General features: G+C 46.4%; 1 protein-coding gene and 1 pseudogene across 8 annotated transcripts in view; one reads left to right on the forward strand and one right to left on the reverse strand.

The window, feature by feature from the left end:
- LOC144600209 (protocadherin-1-like) overlaps window positions 1-16,435 on the reverse strand; it is a 520,454-nt gene that overhangs the window by 349,640 nt on the left and 154,379 nt on the right. The window lies entirely within an intron of this gene.
- LOC144599909 (U6 snRNA-associated Sm-like protein LSm6 pseudogene) lies at window positions 15,140-15,337 on the forward strand (annotated as a pseudogene).

The raw sequence follows: 16,435 nt of genomic DNA on the forward strand, positions 1-16,435 counted from the left end.
ATTGCCTGGATTCTTCATCCCTAAATATTTTATTTCTATCTCAAGACAGAGCCATTGTCCCGCTGAAATGTAAATATACATTTATCGTCAGTGTGGGAGGTGCTGTGAAAGGACGCATGCAATCATGCCCCAGCTCAACGAACAAGATGCGCCACAATTTTCAATCTTTAATCTCACACCCACTCACACGCACAGGCAGATTTAGAAACACACTTTTCGTCGAAGGGCAGCTTTGCGTTTAACCTTACAAACAAGCCCCAGGAGACTGGTATGCAAACTTAAGACTTTGGTGGAAATATTCTCAGATGTGGTGCAAACAGGTAGAACAAATAGACTGGACAGTGGATCCAACAGAAGATATGTGGAAAAACAACAAATGTCATCTGTTTGAACATATGCCTTCCCTCGTTGTTTCGATAAATATACTATTAATAATGGTGAAAGTGTTAAACCTTTGATGAACAGCTTAAACCAAGTTGGTATATATGGTTTAGACATTAGACTTGAGAGAGACAGTGTGGAAACAGGCCCTTCGGCCCACTGAGTCCACGCCGACCTGCGATCACTCCGTACTATAGCTCAATCCTACCCACTAGGGACAATTTGCAATTTTACCAAAGCTAATTAACCTACAAACCTGCACGGCTTTGGAGTGTGGGAGGAAACTGGAGTACCCGGAGAAAACCCACGCGGCCGCAGGTAAAACGTACAAACTCCGTACAGACAGCAACCGTGGTCAGGATCGAACTTAGGTCTCTGATGCTGCAAGGCAGTAACTCTACTGCTGCGCCACCGCGCCGCCCAGCAATGATCATACTGACGGTGTTCATACCAGGTTTTTTTGTTTCACTTGGATAGCCTCTAAATTTTAATGTGCAGGGCTACAAGCTAGGGCAGAAATTCAATACCATGCAATGCTGCATGTTAATTTGCATTCGAGACAGACTCTGTGCAAAACAGCAAAGAAACTCTAGTGAAACTAAAATTATTCTTAACCCCAACTGGAATTTAATGCAATTTAGAATTACATTGAACACACAGCACAGAAACCAGCATTCAGGCCAGAAGCATGTGCAAGAACTAGATATAGCCAGAAGCATATAAAATTCCAGACCTTTGATTTATTCTTATTTAAGATTTTTTTTTCTTATGGAGAGAATGAAAAATCAATTAGTAGCTGTAAATTTAATCTGTCTCTTTGCAGGTGTGCCTCTGATTTAAGATTTACATTGGTAGGGTATTATATCCTGTCACCTCTACCTCTGGTTTGCTATGATACAACAAATCTTCTTGCTACCTCCTCCGTTTTCAAACATATCTAAACAGCAGCTGATACGTGTTGGGCCATCCGTTTATCATTTCATATCCGGAGGCAAGCTCTTGTACAAAAGGCAGTTTCTCCAATGCAAAGCTGGAAATATAGTTAAGTTTAGAGATACAGTATGCAAACAGGGCCCAGCGAGTCCACGCCGATCATCGATCAGCTGTTCACACTAGCTCTGTGGAATCCCACATTCACATCCACTCCCTCTACACTGGGGGCAATTTCCACAGAGGCCAATTAACCCGCGAGGCAGCAACTCTACCAGTTGCACCACCTTGATCCCTTTAGAGCCATAGAGTCATACAGCGTGGAAACAGGCCCTTCGGCCTGACTTGCCCACGCTGACCAACGTGTCCCATGTAACTAGTCTCACATAGAAACATAGAAACATAGAAAATAGGTGCAGGAGTAGGCCATTCGGCCCTTCGAGCCTGCACCGCCATTCAATATGATCATGGCTGATCATCCAGCTCAGTAGCCTGTACCTGCCTTCTCTCCATACCCCCTGATCCCTTTAGCCACAAGGGCCACATCTAACTCCCTCTTAAATATAGCCAATGAACTGGCCTCAACTACCTTCTGTGGCAGAGAATTCCACAGACTCACCACTCTCTGTGTGAAGAAATGTTTTCTCATCTCGGTCCTAAAAGACTTCCCCCTTATCCTTAAGCTGTGACCCCTGGTTCTGGACTTCCCCAACATCGGGAACAATCTTCCCGCATCTAGCCTCTCCAACCCCTTAAGAATTTTATATGTTTCTATAAGATCCCCCCTCAGTCTTCTAAATTCCAGCGAATACTCACCTGCTTGTATTTGGCCTATATCCCTCTAAACTGGTCTAAATGCTCGTTCCATACATCCACCACCCTTAGTGTAAAAAAGTTACCCCTCAGTTTCCTATTAAATTTCCCCCCCCCCCACCTTAAAACTGTTTCCTCTGGTTCTCAATTCCCCTATTCTATGCAAGACTCTGCGTTTATCCGGTCTATTTTGTACACCTCTATAAGCAATGATGGACACAAAGTGCTGGAGTAAATCAGCGGGTCTGGCAGCATCTCTGGAGAAAATGTTCGGAGTGCGGAGGAGAACCTCTTCAAAGCAGGCATACCTTGAGAGTTCGGAGAGAGCATGATGAAGGTCTGAAGAAGGGCCCCAACCCAAAACGTCACCCATCCATTCATTTTCTCCAGATACTCATCCTGACCCACTGAGTCACTCCAGCACTTTGTGTCTATCTGTCCAAATCATTGACAGTTTGCCTTGTTGAATTACAATAAAAAGCATCTGAACGTCTAAGTAATTTCACATTTTGTACAGTTTTATCAAGATTAACAGTTTCCCCCGACTCCGCATGCAGGGTGTCGCAGTGCTGTGAGCCCTTTGTGACATCTGCAAAGTTTCCTGTCAAATTAACAATCATGTTATCTTCAGAGCGTAAACTATTCTGCAACAATTAAAGTTATTGTCAAGGTGTGACAAGATAAGTGGTCCCGGAAATAGCTTCTGTGAGCAGGATTAATATACTAAGAGACATTTATTGTGCAGTACATAGATTACAATTTTAACCATTAATGATCAATCTGTGATAAAGGAATTAACTTATTTGACTCAAGAGTTATAGGGAAATTATAGAAGAGATGTTGTCAAGTTGGAAAGGGTGTAGAGAAAACTTTACAAGAATGTTGCCAGGACTTGAGGGTCTGAACTGCAGGGAGAGGTTGAGCAGGCTAGGGTCTGTATTCCTTGGATAAATTGGGTAGATGCACAAAGTCTCTTGCCCAGAGTGGGGGAATCGAGGCCCAGAGGACATAGGTTTAAGGTGAAGGGGGAAAGATTCTACAGGAAACTAAGGGGTTACTTTTCCACACAAAGGGTGGTGGGTGTATGGAACGAACTGCCGGAGGGGGTAATTGAGGCAGGGATTATCATAATGTTTAAGAAGCGATTGGACAGGTAAATGGATAGGACAGGTTTAGAGGGATATATGGGCCAAACACAGGCAAGTGGGGCTGAAGGGTCTCTTTCCACACTATGACTATGACTAGAAGAGTAAAACACAAAATATACACAATTGACAATCATTTTCTTGTAAGGTGAAAAGGCTTTAATTTATGTGTTCCAAGTGGCTGTTCAGAAGTTCAAAATAGTATCAACTCAAAATAAGTCACAAAGTGCTGGAGTAACACAGTGGGTCAGGCGGCATCTCTGGAACACATGGGTAGGTTGTGTTTCAGGTCGGGTCTCTTCTTCAGGCTGATTGTAAGTAGGGGGGAGAAAGCTGGAAGGGGTGGTAGGGGGGTGGGGGACAAACCCTGAGATGTGATAGGTGGATACAGATGAAGGGGGGTGGGGGGGTTGATACGCAGACGGTTGAACAAAGGCCAATGATGGAGCAGACAAAAAGTCTTTCGGAGATCAGGATAAAAGAGGCGAGAAATGTGAGTTCAGTGGAAGGAACATTGGTGGAAGGTTATGGCAGGTGGGTGGGGGGGAAGGTAGTAGGTGAAAGAGAAATGGGTGAACATCCAAATGCGGCACAAGAGGGAGAAAAGGGGGAGGGGCAGGGAGGATTGTTTTTGTAGTTTTGTTATCTAAAATTGTAGAATTCAATGTTCCCACCAGGACACAAAGTGCTGGAGTAACTCCACAGGTCGGGCAGCATCCCTGGAAAACACGGAGAACATCCCTGGAGAACCCTTCTACAGACCCTCAGTCTGAAGAAGGGTCTCGACCCGAAACGTCACCCATTCCTTTTCTCCAGAGATGCTGCCTGTCCAGCTGCCTGCCTGTCTCCAGCATTTTGTGTCTATCTTCGGTGTAAACCAGCATCTGCAGTTCCTTCCTGTGCAGACCCTCAGACATTTAAGTCTCAGACTTTAGTCCGAAGATGGATCCTGACCTGAAAGGTCACCCATCCACGTCCTCTAGCGATACAGCCTGACCCACTGTGTTACTCCAGTACATTGGCTCCTTCTTTAAAAAAGCAGCACCTGCAGTTCCTTGTTTCGGCAACGTTCATACTGTTGGGTTGTAAGCAACCCAAGCAGAACTAGAGGTGCTGCCCCTTCAACACAGTTTGCTGCATTTTTAAAGGGTTCCTTTATCATTCTGAAAGAAAACCAGCAGATATTCTCATGGGATATTTATGTGGAATAAACAATGCAAATGCAATAAAACATTGTGAGTGCCTGCATTGATTTGACTTGTCCAGCAGCTCGAGCCTGATTGATAGTGGCATTGTGTTTTCCGTCATTTACAGTGTTAAAGAAAATGCAATAATGTTTTCCTTCAAAGATAGACACAAAATACTGGAGTAACTCGGCGGGCCAGGCAGCATCTCTGGAGAACATGGTGTAGGTGATGTTTCAGGTCAGGACCCTTCTTCTGACTGATTGTAATGGGGGTGGTGCAATGATGGGGGGTGGGGAGGGGGGGGAGGGGGAATGGGGGAATGGGGGAATGGGGGGGAGATGAGGGGAAGGGAACTGGAAGCGAGAAAAAATGCGAGAAAAAAGCAGGACAAATCGGGGACGGCAACAAATGTCCTCAGACAAGGAGGTTCCCTGATATTTCTTTAGACTTTATTCAGAGATACAGCATGGAAACACGGCCTGCCGAGTCCACTTCGACCATCAATCACCCTATGCACTGATACTATCCTACGCACACTAGGAACGATTTACAATTTTACCAAAACCATTTAGCCTACAAATGTGCACGTCTTTGATGTGTGGGAGGAAAACGGAGCACCCCAGAATACCCACGTGGAAACAAGGAGAACGTACAAACAGCGTACAGACAGCATCCGTACTCAGGATAGCTCCCGGATCTCTGGTGCTGTAAGGCGGCAGCAATGCCGCTGCGCCACAGTGCTGTCCCGAACCTCTATAATGTTTATATGCTGCATTGTGCTGTGTGAGACATGTGATAATAAAACACTCTTGTGTCTTGACTTTTGGTGTCTCCTCTTGGCCTCCAGTGCTCCATTGAAAACAGAACAACTCTGCCTCTCCTTTGAGCTGATATTCCCTAATCCCTACATTGTTATGGTGAACATTTTGGGCGCCCATTCCAAATCTTCCACATCCCGGGTTCGATCCTGACTACCGGTGCTGTCTGTTTGGAGTTTGTACGTTCTCCCTGTGACCGCTTGGATTTTCTCGGGATGCTCCAGTCTTCTCCCACATTCCAAAGACGTGCAGGTTTGAAGATTAATTGGCTTTGATAAAAATTGTAAATTATCCCTAGTGTGTGTTCAGCAATTGCTGGTCAATGTGGACTCGGTGGGCCGAAGGGGCCTTTTTCCACGCTGTACCTCTGAACTAAACGAAACAAAACTCCACATCCTTTTTTTCCCGTAATGTGGTGATCAAAAATGCATGCAATACTCCAAACGTAGCCTTCTGAACATTTGCTTTCTTCGAAGAATGAGATGATCTAATTGAAATGTAGAAAATTCTTACAGAGATCAGCAGAGTAAATCGACAGAGTAATCCAGGATTAGAAGGTATTAGTTAGAAAGAGAGGTTGGACAAACTTGGATTGTTTTCCCTTAAGTGTCAGAGACCCGATACCGATGAATAAAGTCCCAGCCTGCCCAACCTCTCCCTATAGCTCAGCGCCTCAGTCTGAAGATAGACCCAAAATGCTGGAGTAACTCAGCAGGTCAGGTCTGGAGAAAAAGATTAGGTGATGTTTTGGGTCGAAACCCATCTTCAGACTGAGAGTCGGGGGGGGGGGGGGGGGGTTAGAAGCTAGAGGTATGAAAAGGTTCAGAACAAATCAGACTGACACCAGTGACCAAGGAAATGTGGAGCCCATGATGGTCCATTGTTATATAAGAAAATAACTGCAGATGCTGGTACAAATCGATTTATTCACAAAATGCTGGAGTAACTCAGCAGGTCAGGCAGCATCTCGGGAGAGAAGGAATGGGTGACGTTTCGGGTCGAGACCCTTCTTCAGACTTCTTCAGACTTCTTCAGTCCATTGTTAGCTGTGACAGAGGTGATAATGAAGGGATATATGGACATGAACAGTTGAACTGGCAGGATGACTAGAGTGGGGGAGGGGCAGAGAGAGGGAAAATGCAGGGGTTACTTCAAATTAAAGAAATCTATATTTATACCACTGGGTTGCAAGCTGCCCAAGTGAAATATGAGGTGCTGTTCCTCCAATTTGCGTGAGGCCTCACTCCGACAGTGGAAGAGACCCAGGCCCCACCCGCACGCCTACTTTCAGTCTGAAGAAGGGTTCCGATCTGAAATGTCACCTATTTTTTCAAGTGCTGCTGCCTGACCCGCTGAGTTACTCCAGCACTTTGTGTCGATCTCTGATAAGTGAGAGGCGGATTCAAAGGTGGACAGAGGCATCTTCAGTTCCTTGTTTCTACAAATCTTTACACATTGCTGGGTATCAAATATATGGGATTAACACAGGAAAGTGGGTTGGCGATAAAAGGTCAGTCATGATCATAGTGAATGACAGCAGAAGGGCCAAATGTCCTTTTTCCTGTTTCTATTACTTTTATTCATGTTGCACAAAACAATGACGAACTTGAATTTACATAGTACTTCAGCCCATTAGAGCATTGTTACAGAAAAACAGATTGACACCAAACCCATTGAGATAGCAAGTAAACAAAGGTAGATGGCGTGGATGATAGACCCAAAATGCTGGAGTAACACAGGCAGCATCTCTGGAGAGAAGGAATAGGTGACTGAAAAAGAGTCTCGACCCAAAACGTCAACCATTCCTTCTCTCCAGAGATGCTGCCTGTCCCTTTGAGTTATTCCAGCATTTTGGGTCTATCTTTGGTGTAAACCTGCATCTGTAGTTCCTTCTCTCCCGAGACGCTGCCCGACCTGCTGAGTTACTCCAGCACTTTGTGAATAAATACCGTTGATTTGTACCAGCATCTGCAGTTATTTTCTTATACTATCTGTAGTTCCTTCCTACGTAGACACAGTACCTTAAAGGGTGAGTATGATGGTTTAGATTTATCATTGTCACGTGTACTGAGGTACAGCGAAAAGCTTTGTTTTGCATGTTATCCAATCGGTTCAGATAATATTATATATAAATACAATCAAGTCAAACTCTGAAGGACGGTCTCGACACAAAACATCACCTATTTCTTTTCCCCAGACATCCTGCCTGACCTGAGGAGTTACTCCAGCATTTTGAGTTTAGTTTATTGTCACGTGTACCGAGATACAGTGAAAAGATTTTGTTGCGTGCTAACCAGTCAGTGGAAAGATAACACATGATTACAATCGAGCCATCCACAGTGTAGATACACGATTAAGGGGATAACGTGAATTACTTTTAGTGCAAGATAAAATTCCAGTAAAGTCCGATCAAAGTCTTCAATGAGGATTTTGTGTCTATCGTCGGTGTAAACCAGCATCTGCAGTTCCTTCCTGCTCAAGCTCAAGTACAATTGGGAGAGCAAAGGGGAAGGAACAGAGTACAAAGAACTGTGATTGTGTGTCTCTAAATTGACCATTACAGATTTCCCATAACGTGTCTAATTTGTAGGCACAATACTGAAGGTCAGGGTAGGAAACTGGTCTTCAACTGGAACGTTTAATAGTTAAGACTTGCGTTGGCAATAAAGGCAGAATATATTCATCTATAATGTTATTATTGGGCTAATAAACCATTTGACGTTCTGATTAGCCACAGCTGCACTGCTCTGGGCAGAATACTGATGCAGTTTTCAGTGATGGTCCTGTGAATAATTGCACAGTGTGGAGACAGTACTTTAGACCCTACTTTAGACTTTAGAGATACAGCACGGGAACAGGCCGCTCGGCCCACCGAGTCCGTGCTTACCAGCAATCATCCCGTACACTTGCACTATCCTACACGCTATGGACGATTTATATATTTTTTACATAAAATAAGCCAATTAACTTGCAAACCTGTACATCTTTGGAGCGTGGGAGGAAACTGGAGCACCTGGGAAAAACGGCACATGGTCACGGGAGAATGTACAAACTCCGTAGTCCGAATGTACAGTACCCTTGGTCAGCATTGAACCCAGGTCTCTGGCGGTGTCAGGCTGCAACTACACTGCTTCGACATTGTGCCACCCTTTCACACAAAGATCTGAAAAACCATTGATCTTTCAAAGGTTCATTTGGGCCTGCGCCGAGGCAAGACCAGCGGCAAGGCGAGGCGATTACAGCAGCAAGGCGAGACCAGCGGTGAGGTGAGATGAGTACTGCGGCGAGGCGAGGCCAGCGGCGAGGCCAGCGGCGAGGCCGGGCCAGCGGCGCAGCGAGTACAGCAGCGAGATGATGCTGTTGCCAGGCTAGCGGCAAGGCGAGGCGAGTACAGCGGCGAGGCCAGGCTAGTGGCGAGGCCAGGCTAGTGGCGAGGCCAGGCTAGTGGCGAGGCCAGGCTAGTGGCGAGGCCAGGCTAGTGGCGAGGCCAGGCTAGTGGTGAGGCCAGGCTAGTGGCGAGGCGAGTACAGCAGCGAGGTGAGGCCAGGCTAGCGGCGGGGCGAGTACAGCGGCGAGGCCGGGCCAGTGGCGAGGCCGGGTGAGTACAGCGGCGGGGCGAGACCAGCAGCGAGGCCAGGCTAGTGGCAAGGCGAGTACAGCAGCGAGGTGAGGCCAGGCTAGCGGCAAGGCGAGGCGAGTACAGCGGTGAGGCAAGACCAGCGGCGAGGCCAGGCCAGGCTAGCGGTGGGGCGAGTACAGCGGCGAGGCGAGACCAGCGGCAAGGCCAGGCCAGGCTAGCGGCGGGGCGAGTACAGCGGCGAGGCCGGGCCAGTGGCGCGGCGGGGCGAGTACAGCGGCGAGGCCGGGCCAGTGGCGAGGCGGGGCGAGTACAGCGGCGGGGCGAGACCAGCAGCGAGGCGGGGCAAGTACAGCGGCGAGGTGAGCGGCGAGGCATGTGTTTTGCGGAAAAATGTGAGGCGAAATCGGAATGGAGGAAATGAAATAAGAAAGCGAAAACTTTCCGCCAAATTGGGAAGGGTTGGGAGGTCTGTTCTCGTCACGTGTGCTGGGGTACAGTGAATAGCTTTGTTCTGCATGCCATCCAATTAGATCAAATAATACAATCAAGTCAATCTCAAGTACGAATGGTAGAGCAAATGGGGAAGGAACAGGGTTCAGAATTTAGTCCTCAGTGTTCTAATTCCATAAATAAAAGTTAACTTTAGTTCAGAGACACAGTACGGAAACAGGCTGTTCGGCCCACTGAGCACATCAACCACCTGTACACTAGTTCTATCCTGCACACTAGGGACAATTTACAGAAGTGAATTAACCGACAAATCTGCACGTCTTTGGGATGCTCTGTCTGGGAAAAACTGTGCCTAGTGTGTAGAATTGCGTTTGTGTATGGGGTGATCACTGGTCGACGATGACTTGTTGGGTTGAAGTGCCTGTTTCCGCACTGTATCTCTAAAGTCTAAAAGTCTAAAGTAAAGTCTAAAGTCTAAATTAGAGGGACGGTGGGAGTCTAGCAGTGAGCCCTTCTGCTTCGTGAGTCAGATGTTGAAAACATAGTCATTGAGATTTATGATTCCACTTCTCAGTTCATCTCCAGTAACTTAATGTTTCCACGTTCACAAGTTATAGGAGCAGAATTAGGCCATTCAACCCATCAAGTCTACTCCACCATTCAATCATGGCTGGTCCATCTTTCCCTCTCAACCCCATTCTCCTGCCTTCTCCCCATAACCCCTGACACCCTTACTAATGAAGAATCTATCAACCTCTGCTTTAAAAATATCCATTGACAACCTCCACAGCCTTCTGCGGCAATGAATTCCACAGATTCACCATCGTCTGACTAAAGAAATGACTCCTCATCTCCGTCCTAAAGAGATGCCCTTATATTCTGCTATGCCTTTCCTTATTTTATAATGTCAGTGGAAATATCTTGCACCAGGGGTCCAGATACCACGGAGGATCGGCACCAGGTGAGGCATCATTGCACCCCAGGTGTGTTTCCACAGTGCATAGGGATTTCTCCAGAACTGGCAAGAAAAATAAAGAGAACAAATGCCGGGGAATTAGGAACTATCTATATTCATCCTCCACAATGGCGCACACTTGTCTGACTCTATTAACTCCAATGCAGGCTGTCTAACCATGGACTGTGAACCATTATTTTTTGTCTGGGGAAAGTAATATCTTACTCATGCAAGGTTGCTTGCATGTAGTCATACACCGATCAGCCAAAACGTTATCACCTGATGAGCCAAAACATTATGACCACCTGCCTAATATGCTGTTGGTCCTCCGTGTGCAGCCCCATACGCAGCAGGGTGCAATGCACTGTGTATTGTGACACATTCCTCCCGTGACCGCCATTAAAGTTTTCTGTGACTTGTGCCACAGTCGACCTTCTGTCGGTTCAGACCAGACGGGATAGCCTTTGTTGCCCTCACCCATCGATGAGCCTTGGGTGCCCAACACCATGTCGCCGGTTTGTGGTTTGTCCCTCCTCGGACCACTGTCGGTAGGTACTCACCACCGCTGACCGGGAGCACCCCACGAGCCTTGCCATTTCAGAAATGCTCTGACCCAGTCGTCTGGCCATAACAATTTGGCCCTTGTCAAAGTCGCTCAGGTCCTGCCCATTTCTCCTGCATCCAACACATCACCTTCAAGAACTGACTGTTCACTTGCTGCCTAATATATCCCACCCCTTGACAGGTGCCATTGTAACAAGATAATCAATGTTATTCACCTCGCCTGTCAGTGGTCATAATGTTTTGGCTGATCAGTGTAAGTTCATAAGTCATAGGAGCAGACTGATTAGTACAGGTGTCAGGGGTTATGGGGAGAAGGCAGTTGAATGTGATCGGGAGGGAGAGATAAATCAGCCATAATTGAATGGCGAAGCAGACTTAATGGGCCGAATGGTCTAATTCGGCTCCTATCACTTGTGAACTTATGAACTTATTATCGTATGAAGAGCGTTTGGCAGCTCTGGGCCTGTACTCACTAATGTTTAGAAGGTTGAGGGGGAAATCTCATTGAAACTTACCGAATAGCGAAAGGCCTGGATAGAGTGGATGTGGAGAGAATGTTTCTGCTTATGGGAGAATCATGGATCAGAGGGCACAGTCTCAGAATAAAAGGAAGTACCTTTAGAAAAGAGATGAGGAGGAATTTTCTAAGCCAAATGGTGGTGAATCTATGGAATTTATTGCCAAAAGCGGCTGTGAAGGCCAAGTCATTGGGTATTTTTAATGCGGAGATTGATAGGTTGTTGATTAGTACCGGGCTTAAAGGTTAGGGGGGAAGGCAGGAGACTGGGATTGAGAGGGAAAGAATTATCAGCCATGATTGAATGGCAGATTCAACCTGATGGGCCAAATGGTCTAATTCTGCTCGTTCGACTTATGAACTTATGACTGCATGCAAGCAACCTTGCATGAGTATTATCTTAGTTCCCCGGCCAAAAAATAACATGTAAAATAAACAATAATAAAAAAAAGAACATCTGTGATCTTAGTGTTTAGTTTAGAGATACAGCAGGGAGACATCCTCACCGACGCCATTGAGAACGGAGATGAGGAAAAACCTTTTCAGTCAGAGAGTTGTGAACCTGTGGAATTCTCTGCCTCAGATGGCAGTGGAGGCCAATTCTCTGAATGCATTCAAGAGAGAGCTAGATAGAGCTCTTAAGCATAGCGGAGTCAGGGGGTATGGGGAGAAGGCAGGAATGGGGTACTGATTGAGAATGATCAGCCATGATCACATTGAATGGCGGTGCTGGCTCGAAGGGCCGAATGGCCTACTCCTGCATCTATTGTCTATTGTCTATTGAGTCCATGCTGAACATCAATCTCACATTTATACTAGTTCAATGTCATCCCACTTCATCATCCACTCCCTACACACTAAGGGCAATCAACAGAGGCCATTTAACCTACAAATTCACGGTTTTGGGATGTGGGAGGGTTTTTATTTGATATTATGGTCCAAGCTGCCAAAGGGGGTAGTTGAGGCAGGGACTATCCCAACATTTCAGAAGCAGTTAGACAGGTACATGGATAGGACAGGTTTGGAAGGAAATGGACCAAACGTTGGCAGGTGGGACTAGTGTGGCTGGGACATGTTGGGCGGTGTGGGCAAGTAGGGCCGAAGGGTCTATTTCCACACTGTATCACTCTATGACTCTACGATGGGCAGATGGTTGGAACAAAGACCAGAAATAAAAACGGGAGGTGTGAGACAGACGGGTGGAAGAACTGCAAAATTATGAAGCCAGACGAAGGAATGTAGGAGGGGGAGGGGAACGAGAGGAGAGAAATAGGAAATAGGTGCAAGTCCAACTGAGGACACAGAATTAAGATGGTTTGCAAAAGAATCAGTAGTGAATTCACAGTTTCAACAACAGTGGGAAAGAGCGGTATTCCAATAAACTTAACCTCAATCTTAAGGAACTGCCTGAGAAGAGCTTGTGAGTTGATGATAGAGATGAGCATTCTCTCCACATTTAAGAAGTATATTGATAAGCACTTGAAGTTCCAAGGCTTGGAAGATACAGTGGAGATAAATGGGATAAGCAGAGATAGGTACATGATGGTCTTCATGGATACGATGGGTTGAAGGACCTCTTTCTGTACTAGATGACACCATGACAGAGAGGAGATTTAACTTGAGGCAAGATAAAATGCAACGTGTTTACATGTTCTGGCACTTAATACAGGGAAGGAGGTAAATCATCAAGTTTCAGAATGGTAATAATAAATATTTAAGTTTGCAGGATGTGGGGAATGTACTTGGGAGAAGTGTAGGAAGGAACTGCAGATGCTGGTTTAAACCGAAGATAGACACAAAAAGCTGGAGTAACTCAGCGGGGCAGGCATCATCTCTGGAGAGAAGGAATGGGTGACGTTTTGGGTCAAGACTGGGGAGAAGGATTGCTATGTGTGGATTGAGAAACGACGCAATGGATCATACTTCCTATTTTTTGGTTTTAAAGATACATCATGGAAACAGCACTTTGACCCGCCAAGTCCACGCCGACTATTGATCACTCGAATTTCTAAGATACAACCACAAGATCATAGGTCGTAGGAGCAGAATTAGGCCTGTTTTGCCATTCAGTCATGGCTGATCTATTGTTCCTTATCAACCCCATTCTCCTGCCGTCTCCCAGTAACCTTAGGCACCCTTACTAATCAAGAACCTATCAATTTCCACTTTAAGGATACCCAATGACTTGGAATTGGATTGGTCTTACAGAAGTACTCACTGCTTTCCCAGAGTCATATCAAGCCAAGTCAAGACAAGAATTTGTTCTATGTTTTTCCACTTTCTCACCCACTCCCTCGACATCAGCAGCAATCTACAGAGGCAAATAGAAAATAGGTGCAGGAGGAGGCCCTTCGGCCCTTCGACCTAACACCACTGCTTAACCGACAAACCCATCAGTCATTGGGATGTGGGATATAACTGGAGAAAACCCATGTGGTTGCAGGGAGTATTGTACTCAGTTTTAGTCACCCTGTTATAGGAAAGATGTTGTCAAGCTGGAAAGAGTGCAGAGAAGATTTGTGAGGATGTTGCCAGGACTCGAGGACTTGAGCTATTGGGGAGAGGTTGAGCAGGCTAGGACTTTATTCCTTGGAGCGCAGAAGGATGTGGGGTGATCTTATAGAGATGTACAAGTTTATGAGAGGAATAGATAGGGTAACTGCATAGAGTCTTTTACCCAGATTATGGGAATCAAGAAGCAGAGGATATAGGTTTAAGGTGAGGGGGGAAAGATTTACTAGGAACCTGAGGTGCAATCTTTTTACCCAACGGTGGTGGGTACATGGGATATGGTATATAGAACGAGCTGCCGCAGAAGGTAGTTGAGGCAGGGACTATCACAACATTAAAAAAAACATTTGAACAAGTACATGGATAGGCTAGGTTTTAGGGGGCAAACGCAAGCAGGTGGGACTAGTGTAGATGGGGCATGTTGGTTGGCGTGGGCAAGTTGGGCTGAAGGGCCTGATTCCACATTGCAGAGAAGAACAGAAGGTGTGGGCCAGGTTTGAAGAGTTGAGGACTATGAAGCAAGGGGGAGGAGGGGGGAGAGGGAGATGTGGAGGAGTAAAATAGGTGGGGGTCCAGGGAGACAGCGAGGGAAGGAGGGAATGAAGGTACTCATTCATTGAGTATATTCAAAGATTAGAATTTTAAAGATTTGAGAGCAGGTGGAACACTGGAATTTATTTGGAAGGCCAACAATGAATGGTGGAGTCAATTACAGGAGTGTAAAGCTTGTTCCTTCTTCTCCAACTCAAGTATAAGCTTAGTTTACGCTAGACTTTAAAGATACAGCATGGAGACTAGGGTTTGCCAACTGTCCCGTATTAGCTGGGACATCCCGTATTTTGGGCTAAATTGGGTTGTCCCGTACGGGACCGCCCTTGTCCCGTATTTGAGTGCTGCCAGCAGTGTTCAAGGTTGGACGGCTTGTGGCTTTTCATTCTCGGGGTTAATTTCCCCCCTCCCTCTCTCTCCTGTCCCTTGCGAGTGTTTTTAATTTCCACGTTTTAATTATTATAGGTCTTTGACGTCTCTCAAATGCCTACCGCACCCCACCCCCACCTAGGGGTGCCAACCTCCTCACTCCCAAATACGGGACAAGGTGACGTCACCGCCCCGCGCCCCACGTGACCTCACCCAGCCAGCGGCCACGTGCTCTCGCACCGCTAATGGCGGCCACGTGCTCCCACACCGCTAATGGCGGCCACCCGGGCCGGGAGGCAGGTTGCTACGCAACTTTGACCATGTTCGAACCAAGCCATCAGTGGACCGTGCATAGGCTGAAGGATGCAAAATGAGCCGGCGAACACAAACGCCCAGCGATTTTCTGAAACAAATCAGAGGGAGGCCAGAGGTGGTTAAACTGAACTCGGGTGTGGATTACCGAGGTGTTTTAGCTTGTTTGGATGGATATATGAACATAGCACTGGAACAGACAGAAGAACATGTAAACGGTCAGCTTAAGAACAAATATGGAGATGCATTTATTTGAGGCAACAACGTGTTGTACATCAGCACATGGAAGAGAAGACTTTAGATGATGTTGTAGACTGAAGATTGTATTTTGATTTGAAAGGCATAATTTTGTAATGTACAAAATTTTTCTTTAACTCTCTTGAAAATGTTGTTTTCTACACCATATAACTGGTGGTTTCTCGATAAGGAATGATTTAATCCATATCTTAGTTTGGCTGTGATGTATGTGTTAAACGTGATGTCTTATTCTGACTGGTACTGGCCTATTTTGGAAGTGTTGTAGACAATTAAAGGAACATGCATGTTTGGATAGAAGTTAATATACTGCTGAAAACATTGTGAATAAAGGACTTGATGTACGTAAAAAACCCTCCTCCATTAGGCCGCCTAACGGAGGTTCATATATCGATCCAAACAAGCTAAAACACCTCGGTAATCCACACCCAAGTTCAGTTTAACCACCACTGGCCTCCCTATGATTTGTTTTAGAAAATCGTTGGGCGTTTGCTTTCGCCGGCTCATTTTGCATCCTTAAGCCTATGCATGGTCCACTGATGGCTTGATTCGAACGTGGCCAAGGTTGCCTAGCAACCCATCTCCTGGCCCGGGCGGCCGCCGTTGGTGGGGCGCGAGACGATGACGTCACCTTGTCCCGTATTTGGGAGTGAGGAAGTTGGCAACCCTAATGGAGACAGACCCTTTGGCCCACCATGCTTGCGCCAACCAGCGATCACCCGTACACTATTTCTATCCTACACATGAGGGACAATTTGCAGAAGACAGTGAACCTACAAACCTGCACATCTTTGGAATGTGTGAGGAAACCCGAGCACCTGGAGAAAACCCACGGGGTTACAGGGAGAATGTACGAACTCCGTACACACAGCACCCGTAGTCAGGATCGAACCCAGTTCTCTGGTTCCGTAAAGCTGCAACTCTGCCGCTGTGCCAATGTGCCGCCCCCTTATGATCAGGCTAAGCATATTAGAGCTTACAAAGGCAGAGAAGGAACCAGAATCAGGGGCACACGTGTAGTGGAACCAGATGGGGACACACGTGTAGAAGGCAGGCCTAGGCTTGATAGCAAGCATCCCCAAGACAGACAGGTCTCTGG

This window comes from Rhinoraja longicauda, chromosome 14 (assembly GCF_053455715.1).
Source record: "Rhinoraja longicauda isolate Sanriku21f chromosome 14, sRhiLon1.1, whole genome shotgun sequence".
Taxonomy (NCBI): domain Eukaryota; kingdom Metazoa; phylum Chordata; class Chondrichthyes; order Rajiformes; family Arhynchobatidae; genus Rhinoraja; species Rhinoraja longicauda.